General features: G+C 35.4%; 1 protein-coding gene across 8 annotated transcripts in view; it reads right to left on the bottom strand.

Annotated features, from left to right (window-relative positions):
* Positions 1-12762, bottom strand: part of ERBB4 (erb-b2 receptor tyrosine kinase 4) — a 1132189-nt gene that overhangs the window by 632531 nt on the left and 486896 nt on the right. The gene's annotated exons all lie outside the window — the stretch shown is intronic.

Genomic DNA, 12762 nt, shown 5'->3' on the forward strand with positions numbered 1-12762 from the left:
AAGACCAAGCTAAACTGTACCCAGACTCATGTCCAAAAATAAACCATAAGGTGTTTTAAATTGCTAAGTTTATGGTAATCTGTTATGTAACAGTAGAGAACTAATACCCTTGGTTTTCAATTTGGGTTAAAAACCTTTATTGCCAGTATTTCTTAAGTACAGACTACAAACCATAATTACATCATCTCTATTAAATTCATCTTTGGGAACATCAAACACACAATATGTAATATATTTAAGGGCTATAGATATTTGTTAAACTTTTTACTCCTACAAAAATAATTGCACCTCTACAGGGTTATTTTTGATTTTTTTTTTTCAGCTTGATTTTTTTGTAGCTTTGTTTTCCCTATAATTTGTTGTTATTGTTGCTACATGTATGCATGCCTGACTCTGGTAGTCAATTGTATATTTGTATGTTCTAGTCTGTTATGAGTTGGAAGACCAGAGGATCATGCTTACTTGTATTGTTTCTACAGTGAGAATATCTAAGCTATAAATAAGGATAAAACAACATCTGAACTTAAATTGTCACTGTTTTCTGTCTACCTCTCAGGATTTAAAATTGCCAGAAAAAAAAAAGATATATGTTTATGTGATGAGAAAATATTATAAGAATACCAATTGATTGTTGCAATTTTAGATTATTTTTTAAAAATTTTAATTGTTGTCTTCATTGGAAGCTCTTTATAAGGCAAAATGGCTAGATAGAAGGTATTATCTGTTCTCAATTAGTCTTTGCCTTCAGGTGACTCTAGTGAGTCAGGGAAACATGTGTGGGCTTCATACAGAACTAGTCCATCAATTTTCAAATTAGAACCATGGGATATGTTATCTAGTACTTTCTGAATCTACACATATCACTTACTGACTCGTTAATAGAGAATATGTGTTTTATTTTTCTACTAGTGGTAATTCAGGTAAAGGGTTGAAAAAACTTACAGATAAGAACAGTGAAAAATACTAGAAGGGAACAGGGGAGAAAAATAAGCAAGGGTCACCTTTTGAGAAAAATAGGAAGGCTTTTGATAACAGATTACTATAAAGTAACAGGTTTCAAGTATTTAAGTCTTAAAAAATTTTTCCTTATGTTTTTTATGCTGTCTTTCCCCCCACCCCCTCTGCATTTTGTAGTGTGTGCTCTATTTGCTTTCTGAACCAAGGTAAAGGTAAAGGTTCCTTTACCTGAATAACTCTAGCTCTCACATCTCACTTCCTGGCACAAAGTTTAGATTGAGGGCATCTAGGGAGATTTCTATATACATAACCACTTTCTGCAATGCACACATCTGAATGTGTCTAATATAATCACTTTATTTTTGCTTTCTTTGTGAATAAGAAAAATTTCATCCCCCATGTTTACAGACATGCACAGAGACAAAAGTGATGGAATGCTTTGTTAACACCGCTGCCCACACACAATAGTCCTCCAGATTTGATATTTTTCCCTCTTTAGAATTTAAATGATATTTTTTGGTACAGCATTAGATATACTATCATATTATTTTTTTAAAAAGGTAGGATATTTAAAATAGCATTAATACTGCTCTGTTGATATTACTTCTGGAGTAAACAACTGAGTGAGAACTAGTTTCACCGAGTTTCACTGTAAAATTATTACTGTCTTAATTATCTGAGCTAGTATGGAAAATAAATGTACTGCAATTATGATAAAGGTGATTAGGAATACTGTATCGTTCTCATTCACTTTTGGCCTATTTTTTTTTTTTTCACTCTTATAACTAAGAATCCCATATTTGTTTTCTGTTGCTTTAAACATGAGAACCTTAAATAATTCAGGCAAAAATAACCATTACTACCACTACCACCCACCTCCATATAGTGGGTATTTTTGACTTAATAACAACAAGAGAAGGTACATCTGCAAGCTTCCATAATAGACAGCCAGGAAATGTAAAAGAGCAGCCTTTCTGTAACAAATCAATACTGTAATTGGAATAGCAACCTGTCTCCCAGAGAACAAAGGAACTGACATAAGGAGTCTGTGTTTGCTGTTTGCCATCCCCCATATCTACAGATATGTTTATAGAAAGAATGCATACACCTCCTACTCAGAATTAAAAGGGAGGTCTTCTAAGCTTTGAAAGGCAATATTTGGGTTGTGTCAGAGGCTAGTATTTTATTTCTTTATTCTGCTTCTGATTCCATATTGACATACAAATCATTTAATTTCTTTAAGAATTTTAAAGTAATTTCTTTAAATTGTCCTTTAAGTAATTCCTTTGAGTGCTCTCAGTACTAAATGTATAAAAGAGCAGTAGATGTAAGGATTAAAAGTGAAGCATGTGAGCAAACTGTTATCAACCTAGAGGCTTTATTTAAATAGCATGAAGTCACATAGTATTCACTAAAGCTTTTATTTTTTAAGGCTCATAAAAATACATTTAAATAATATTTTCAACAATTTTTATAAAATACTTAAAACTGATGTTGCTTTTACTATCTACAAGATATCATTTCTCACAGTAGCTCCAATGGAAAGCTACTGAATTCCTGCATTGGCAACAAAAATACCTTCCTTCAGTAATCACAGAAGCCCAGGATTTAGTAAGATATTAAACTTAAAGAAAATCTGAACACAAAAACCACCTTATCTTAAACTATACTGTGGTCACCTTTCCCCACTTCTACCCTATTCCTTCTCCCATGGACTTTTATTTTCTTTCACTCACCATTTCCTCTTTATGTGCAAGGTTAAGTTTTACACTGGTCGAAATTTTATTAGTGTTTTAAATATTATTATCTATTATTATTATAATCATGATGCCCTTCTTATATTATATGTTTAATAATTATTCAAATACCATGATATCAGAGTACTATACAACAATACATAGATAAAATAATAATAATAATTTGGGCAAGAAAGTCAGACTTAGGTTCAGATTGGAAAACAGAGATCCCAAATCTCATGTACCATACCCCTTTTATTCCAGCTTTATTGAAGTCTAACTGACAATTAGAAATTATATTTTTTTTAAGGTTTACAACTGATGATTTGATATACGTTGTGAAATCATCACCACAATCAAGCTAATTAATATATCCATCACCTCATATAGTTTTCTTGTGTGTGTGTGTGTGTGTGTGTCTGTGTCTGTGTGTGTGTATGTGTGCTGAGAACAGTTAAGATTTACTCTCTTAGCAAATTTAAAGTACACAATACAGTATTGTTAACTATATTCAGGTTGTTGTAAATCTCCAAAACATATTCGTCTTGCATAACTGAAACTTGTATCCCATGACCAACATCTCCCCATTTCCCCCTCCCTCCAGCCCCTGGCAACTACCATTCTACATTCTGATTCTATGGGAATGCTTTCCCTGGGCCAGACACTCGCCATATAGGACATAAAGAAGAGGCCAGAACCCATTCCAAGTCCTGTTCCAGACGACAACTTGGGAGGGAGAATGATTCTCATGAGCAGGGGATTGGGTAGAGTGGGCCACCAAAACAAAGCCTGGAAGGATTGGACAGCCCATCGATTGGGAATCATCCCTAGCATCAAGAGAGTTCCTAATGGAGGGGAACCTAGTGATATGAATATCCAAGAGCACAGCATAGAGATGCATCTGCTGGCAGGGCTCATGCCATCCCCAAGGAAGAAACTTTCACATTTCCACTTTCCCTTTTCCCTCTCACATGACAGTCCTAGAGGGTCAAAAGCTGTAGTAAGTGAGCCGTGGAGGCAGAGCGAGTAAAAAAGAGAAAGAAGCCACCACATCACCTTTCTGGAAGACAGTGGCTGTCAAACAGTGGACTTAACTGGCAGAGAGGGAGGGGAAGTTTTACCTTTGAATGAATATTAAAGTATTGATGAATATCTTGGAATAGACACTCTTAATGGAGAGAGTCACTTAGAGGTGACTGCAGTATTGCTAAGTATCTCAGAGTGAGCAGAAAAGTCATGGGTACTCTGACCAAATTCCCATCCAGAGCCAGGTGATAATGCCACCAAATAAATGTTAAACAGACAGTGGAAAACAAAAATTGTGTTTTTTATAGGCCATAATTTGTGCTTTTCAATATTCATTACACTTCAACACCCATTTCAATATTCATCACAACAGTCCCTAAAATTAGTCATCGTGGAAGAAATCTGGGAGCGTTGGGAGTAGGTATGGCTGGAAATTATCAAGTGGACCTGAAAAATGAGCCCTGAACATTAAGTTCCCTTTATACTGTTAAAGAGAATCCCATCTATCAAAGTTGTGAATTAGTATTCTTCATTTTAGATATGCTCATTATGAGAAACAGAATCCTTTCTGATTTCACATTACAAATTTTGATTTTGTTCTTATATGAAGAGTATAAAAACATAATCTGTCTTTTCTCAAAAGCTTATGTGTTCATTAGTTGAATAGGGTGTAGAAATGACTGTTTTTCTACAGATCTATATTTACATGTCAATAAATTTGAAAGTGAGACCAAATATACTAGAGTAAATGAAGTCTTAACTGTGCTGACTATAGTCTCCCTCTAGCTTTCCCTTCCTTTCTGCTGGTCTTCTCAATTCTTTAAGTAAGGAAATTCAGTGTTTCAGATGGAATCAACTGTCCAGTATAATTGTAAGAATCCTAGATCAGGTTGATAAAAAAGATTTAATGGAAATGTTTAAGTGGACATTGGCTTTGGAACCAAATCAGCCTGTGTATGATGTGGTTTCCACCATTTACTCGCTACATAGTCAACTTAGTTAACTATCATAAGTGTCAGTGTCCTCATATGTAAAACAAAGGAGTATAGTACCCACCTGCAGAGCTATTGTGAAGATTAAAAGAGATAAAAGTTTATAAATTGTTTAGCAAATTGTCTAATACAATGGAAGTACTCACACACACATACAGGAGACCTATTTAATAGCGGAAGATGAATAATATGCCTTTGATACACCATTCTAGGCAAAAATGGAATTTTTTTCTATTCAAATCAGGAAGCTTGATATCAAGCATAATAATTTATTCCCATTTACCTTCAAAAAGAGTAAAAAATTAGTGTAAGAACGATGTTTTCCATCAGAATCAAAACATATGATTTAGAATAACAATAAAATTTTAAAAGAATTACTACTAATAAAAGGATAAATAGGCCCACAGAATATGTTATTTTATGAGGAACAAATGGGATACTTGATAAATAACTTTGGGATAACTGGCTAGCCCTTTGGGGAAAAGTCATGATTCCTACTTCACTAGTTAAACATAAATACATTTCAGATGTTATAATGTGGTATATAAAAAAAGAAAGCATTTAAATACTAGAAAAAAAAATGTAAATGCATATTTTTACAGTCCTGAGATTTTATCACCACCTAAAGCACAGTACTAAACTCAGCAACCATAGGAGGAAAAATTACAGAATTGAGAATATAATAATTAAAAATTCATAGATGGCAAAACAAACAAAATTAAAACATAACCTAATAAAATCAACCAACTAAACCAAAGAAAACAAAATGCCATAAATAGGTTAAAGGTAGAAACCAACTTGGAGGATTTATATACATTATTCTTGCATAATCATAGGAGCTAAGGATTAATTCAGAGATTAGTGTCAGTTGTGGCATGATTATGATTTGCCAGAGAATCCCATCTATTAGGTACCACTGCTTTGAATGGCACTTGAATGGCCTTCCTCAGGAGCAGTGGCTATTAAAGAACATTAAAGCTGGAAGTGACTTTAGAGATTATTCTGTTTTACTCTCTGCATTTTACAGACAAGATAACTAAAACTTGGCAGAGTTAAATCACTAACTATAACAAGAGATATGTACAAGATGCAGTAAGAACAACAACAACAACAACAACAACAAAAACCTCCCTGCCTGAAGAACAAGAAGGTCAAAGAAATCTTGGCTTTAGAGAGGGCCATGGCAGGGAGTGTCCCTAAATACAGAAGCAGATGGGGTCAGGCTACTACATCTGTGCTGATCTGTGTATTTCTGATGGAAGCTGGATAAAGAAAAGTTTAAAAAAGAATTAGAAGGATAAGCAATAATTCTCCTGAAGGACAGGGGTGCTGAGGCTAAACAAAACAACAAAAAATATATACAATGCCATGAGGCACAGCACAGAAAGAAGTCTAGCACATTGTAAGCCATTAGATATAAGTGAATTATATTGGGTATTAACGGTGTTAAATTAAGTTTAAAATATGGGCCATGTGCTAAATATGTATGTGCCATGTTAAATAATTTTGACGCTGTCCTATAGTCGATGGGAGATCCTACAATAAGGGACTAACATCATGAGGTCGGTGTAATAAAAAAGGGAGCTTGGTGGATGCTTAAGGATGGATAAGAAGAAAAAGTTTGAAGATTTAAAAAAGCCCATCTCTTCTACAAAATCCTGCTGAAATATTCCACTAGACCTTCTGGATTCTACACTGGCAGAATGAGACTTCCTTCTTCTTTCCCTCTTTGCACTTCATGTAGGTTCTATTTTTTATGCATTGACTATACTGACTTATATGAATTTTTAGCTCCCTAACTAAAATGAGATTCTCCAGCAACCTTTTCAACCAAAACAAAACAATAAACTTCCACACAACCAGTATTAAAATGTTCATTAAAATAATGCATGAGTCTAGGTTCTGTGGGTTCCAAAAAGGAAAAAGGCCCACATCCTATTCCAGTGAGCTTCTTGTTTGTAAAATACAGCATATAAACAGGTAACCATATTCTAAGACAGTATAAAAGTATGAAATTGTGTTATATATATGTATTTACTTCTACACACTTGAAAACAAAAGAACACTCTGTAGAGAAGTTGCCATTTGAAATAGGCCTTGACACACAGGCAGGATTTGAACACAAAGTGATTTGGTAAAGGCAAGAGAGAAGTACGAAGAACAGGCAGAGGAGTTGAGATTTAAAAAAAGAAAAAAGGAACTATAATTTCTTAACAAATATTCTGTTGGTACTGAAATTTCCCCGATTTTTTTTGTGATTGTTATTAACAGTTTTAATCCAGATCCAAAGAAGTTACATAAACATTGTGATTGAATAAAGTATCTAACTCTTTTTTAAACTATAGGTTCCCCATACCTAGTACCTCTTTTTTTCTTTTAATTTGTTCTATTTTTTTCTATTTGACATGTGGGAAGACAGTTCACTCAATCACCTTGATGGTTTTACTAATTCCCGGGTTTAGACAAAACAATAGAAGGTGGTTCCTTACCAAGACTTCAGATAGAAGTATCTATTTGCTGAGTATATTTAAAGAGATGTGCTAAGACAGACCCTCTCTGGAAAGTACTTTGCCACTAATGACTATGAGGGATAGAAAATTATGTAAATTTGGTGAATGAATATTTTAAATACCCAGTGTGTGAGAGTTAGGGGTTAATTTCATTAACAATGTTTTCCTTTGTAAGCTAAGTCTAAATCTTTCAAGATATTAGAGTGAAACTTATAAAACTGCCTACAAAAAAGAGCAATTTCGGGCTTCCCTGGTGGCGCAGTGGTTGAGAGTCTGCCTGCCAATGCAGAGGACACGGATTCGTGTCCTCGTCTGGGAAGATCCCACATGCCGCGGAGCAGATAGGCCTGTGAGCCATGGCTGCGGAGCCTGCACGTCCGGAGCCTGTGCTCCACAACGGGAGAGGCCCAGCAGTGAGAGGCCCGCGTACCAAAAAAAAAAAAAAAAAATCAATTTCATTGGTTAAACCTAATAGAAATGAAAATGATTTTATTTCTTCATACTTAGTGTAATCAATATTATTTACAATGATCTAATATATTTGTTATGGCATATTCCCATAAATTAATCGAGCAGGTTTATAAACATCTAGATTAATATCCAGATTACTTTACTTTTCAAAGACAGATTACTGTTTCCATTTCTATATAATTCTCTAATTCAGTGTCAAATGTGTGCTTAAAGGGCAACTGGAAATATTTGGCAAGATGTGAGAAAGTGGAAACTGTGGAAAATGTCTATAATGACTTAAGCAGATTATGTATCACTAAGATCCCTCTGGGATGTCAAGGTCAAAATGAGTGAAAGTATTCACTGCTCATCAGTGTAAGTCAGGGAGCAGAATGTAGGCACTTTATAAGAACTACTACCTAACCCTATAGAACCAGACTAATTTACAGAATTTAATGCTTAGTTGAGATAAAAATATGCTTAATTCTCAGTGAACTGCGTATGAAGGTTCATGTAACAATCATAAGTCTGAACTAGAATTATTTAATAACCAGTCTGGTTGGAAGCAATTAGTCTCCAGGGAATGTTAGGCAATTTTCCCTCAATTTGAGTTAAACATTATGCCAGAAAAAGAACTCTAGTGACTAGTCACTTTGTGACTGCTGAACAGATTTCTCTCTACCTTAACAAAAGCCAGAAAAATATATTTGAGATGAAAGTAGCCACTATTACTCATTTGATTAGGTCTTAAAAGACTCTTACGCTGGATGTAGAGCACTGAGAGTAAATTTGAATACCTTTGGTTGGCTCTGACTTGGGCCCTAAACTCCTCCAAAAGAATATATATGTGGAATCTAGAAAAATGGTACAGATGACCTTATTTGCAAAGCAGAAATAGAGACACAACATAGAGAACAAACGTATGGACACCAAGGGGGAAAGGGGTGGGGTGGGAGGAATTGGGAGACTGGGATTGACATATATACACTAGTAATGCTATGTATAAAATAGACAACTTATAGGAACATACTGTATAGCACAGGGAACTACACTTAATGCACTGTGGCATCCTAAATGGGAGAGAAATACAAAAGGGAGGGGGATATATGTATATGTATGGCTGATTCATTTTGCTGTGCAGTAGAAGTGAATACAACATCGGAATGCAACTATACTCCAATAAAAATTAATTTAAAAAAAGAATATATAGACGAAGAGGGTTTTCTAGGAAGTAGGGTGACTTGGTGGCTTTTCGTAGCCACTCAACAAACCTCAGCCTCAACAGCCTTACCTAGGAAAAACAAAAACAGTTTTGGCTTGATATACAAGGGGGAAACGTATGCATGTGTCATTCTCTAGGAGATTAAGCATGAATGTGTGGATTTGGAATATCACATATGTGGATCTCAGATTTCCAGCTAAAAATACAACCTCAGCAATGTGATACACCCTTAATGTACCGTCTGTTAATCTTAATATATGTACTAGGAAGAATCTAATGCCCTTGAGAGTTATCCAGGAAGGGAATTATTCCAATGAAGAAAAAAGTCCTTTTAATATTTTCTGATTCTGATCACAATACTCTCTCTGTGGTTACAGTAACGACTGAGCAAAAATCTGAACAAATGAATACACAGATGGGTCAAAAAATTTTTGAGAAACATATTTGATCTGCTCTAGCATTACTGGATTCCACTATATTTAGCTTCTTCATTTCCAAGAGGGTACCCAGGTGAAATACAGCAAAGTGTCAATTTGCCTTAGGCATTTTGTTTCAATAGAAAAAGTCTAGTATTCAGAAACTCATGTCATAATTTCATTTCTGTGACTTTTTCCATGATCACTGAAAAGTCATTGAAACCCTCTACGACATGGTTTTAAAAATTAGGGTAGGACCTCCCTGGTGGCACAGTGGTTAAGAATCTGCTTGCCAATGCAGGGGACACGGGTTCAATCCCTGGTCTGGGAAGATCCCACATGCTGCGGAGCAACTAAGCCCGTGTGCCACAACTACTGAGCCTGCGCTCTAGAGCCTGCAAGCCACACTACTGAGCCCACATGCCACAACTACTGAAGCCCTCGCGCCTAGAGCCCGTGCTCCGCAACAAGATAAGTCACTGCAATGAGAAGGCCACGCACTGCAACAGAGAGTAGCCCCCACGTGCCACAACTAGAGAAAGCTGGTGCGCAACAATGCAGACCCAACACAACCAAAAGAAAGAAAGGAAGAAAGAAAGAAAGAATTTTTTTAAAAAATTGCAGTAGATCAATTTTATCAAGCTACAGAAATGCCAGGGAAAAATGAGGCCCAAGAAACATTTTTTTTTTGCATTGTGAATTCATATTGGAGAAATTAGCAGTAAGAGGGTAACTAAGAATGAAGTCCAACTGTATGGACTTAAGGATATAGGAAATGAAAAAATAGAACCATGATCTTAGAATCAGTACAGAACCAAATGGAGCTTTAGGATCATTTAGGTGAGCTACTGAATTTTACAGAAAGCAAGTAAAGCCAGGCAAAACGACTGTCCAAAGGTCAAAAGCTCACGAAAGGAAGAACTGGGATCAATCTCAGGTTCCCTAATTCTAATCAGATATTCTTACCACTACATCATAATGGATAATTACAAAGAGAAAAAGAAAAAAGATGGGTAATTGTAGTAAAGTTTCATTAATTAAATTATTTTCTAAGTTCTCCAAATCTTGAAATATCAACAATAAGACTTAGAGTTCTGAGATACTGCCTGCTTATGGGATATTTAACATCTATCCCATACAATCTATCAATAAGTATATAATTCTTCACTAAAGTTAATAAATTGTACTGCAGTTATATGTTAAAACAAAGACTGTTCATTTATTTTGCATGCACTGGCAAAGAAACCAATTTTTGAGTGAAAAACAAAATATTAAAAAAATATTCTACAATCCTCTAGGGGGTGGGACTTCAAGAATGATGGAGTAAGGAGCTCTGCAGACCTTCTCCCCCAGCAAAACAACAATATAATACAACTGGTGAAAATCATTAAAACATACACACACACAATCATTTAAAATGTCTGGATACTGTCCTAAGGACATAGAGAAAATGGAGAATAATTCATTCAAGAAAATCTACCCAATCTCTAATAAAATAGAGAGGGTCTATGGAATTTGAGTGGCTTCATTGCCTGTGTGCCAGCTCTTTGTTTTGGAAGCTCTTCTGGAAGTATGTTTAGGTCCCTCTCCTCCCAGCTCCCAGTCTGGGGTTACAGTTGTATCCTCAGAGGGGCAGACTACTGGCATTCTCATCCTCCAATCCCACAAACCCTGTTCCAAGTTGCAGGGGCTCTGCTTCAGGCAGCCTTAGCCAAAATGACCAGGTTTCTCTTTGTCCCACCCAGCCCCCAATGATAGGACACAAATTCTCCCCAGGTGCAGTAGGCTGAGAATATTGGGACCCAGATTGCCCTCACCCCTATGGTAGAGGTTCCATGACAGGATGGGCAAGTTGAGACTAGGATCTGGCAGCCTACCCTCATTGCCCTCTCAGAGGGCAGAGTTAGCTCCTGGAAAAGAGGATTCCTGTACCCAGCACCTATGCGGTGACACAGAGTTTCTGCATGGAGAAAAGGCAGGTCTTTAGTATAAAGAGCTCTGTAGTTCTGCCTTTGGAAAAAGAATGGAGAACTTACTCCATGCATAAGGCCATCATTGAAAACAATGGTAATCTTTGTAGAGAGCAATGAAAAGGAGGCTGGTAGCTCTGATACAAGCAAAACAGCAGAACATCCAGAAGCTTAGAAGATTGAAAGAGGGGCCAGGCTGATACAGCCAAGAAGAGCCCTCTGGAGGTCAGAGAGAAAAAAAACACAATTCAACAATAATAGTTGGAAACATTAATACTCCACTTTCAATGATAGACAGAACTAGCAGAAGATCAACAAGGAAACAGAAAAACACACACAAAAAAACAAAGAAAAACTAGACTTATACATTTACAAAACATTTCACACAAGAGCTCAGAATACAGCTTCCTTTTAAGTGCAAATGGAACATTTTACAAGATAGACTACACACAAGCCTCAATAAATTTAATAAGATTGAAATCATACAAAGTATGCTTTCTGACCACAGTGGAATGAAATTAGCAATCAATAATAAAAGGCCATTTGGGAAATTCACAAATATGTGTGCATTAATAACACACTCAAATAACCAGTGTTCAAAGAAGAAGAAATTGCAAAGGAATTTAGAAAATACCTTGAGATGAGTAAAAACAAAAACACAAAATACCAAAACTAGAGGTTCAACTGAAGCAGTGCTCAGAGAAATTTATAGCTGTGAACACCTATAGTAAAAAAGAAAGGTATCAAGTCAATGACCTAACTTTCCACCTTCAGAAACTAGAAAAATACAACCAAACAAAACCCACAGCAAGCAGGAAGAAGGAAACAATAAAGAATGGAAATAAATAAAATAGAGAATAGAAAAACAATAGAGAAAATCAACAAAACCAAAAGTTTGTTCTTTGATAAGATCAACAAAATTGACAAATCTTTAGCTAAACTGACCAAGATAAACAGAGAAGACTCAAATTACTAAAATCTAGAAAAAAAAAAAAAAAAAAAAAGAGTAGGTATTGGTACCAATCTTACAGAAACAAAAATTAATGTAAGGGAATTCTATCAACAATGATCTATATGCTCATAGTTATATAACTTAGATGGAAATGACAAAGTCTTAGAAAGACTCTAATTACTGAACCTGACTTCTGAAGAAATTAAAAACTCTGAATAGACCTATAACAAAAGATTGATTAAGTAATTTAAAATGTTCCCACAAAGAAAAGTCCAGACCCAGCTGGCTTCATTGGTAATTCTACCAGCTATCACAGAAGAATTAATGATAATTATTCACAAACGCTTCCAAAATATAAACAAAGAGAGAACACTTCCCAGCTATTTTTGAGGCCAATATTAACCAAATGAGATATCACAAGAAAAACTACAGCCTAATACCCCTTGAATATAGATGCAAAAATACTTAACAAAATATTAGCAAGACAAATCCAGCAATCTATAAATAGGATTATAAATCATAACCAAGTGT

The sequence above is a fragment of the Kogia breviceps genome, chromosome 2, assembly GCF_026419965.1.
Source record: "Kogia breviceps isolate mKogBre1 chromosome 2, mKogBre1 haplotype 1, whole genome shotgun sequence".
Classification (NCBI taxonomy): Eukaryota; Metazoa; Chordata; class Mammalia; order Artiodactyla; family Physeteridae; genus Kogia; species Kogia breviceps.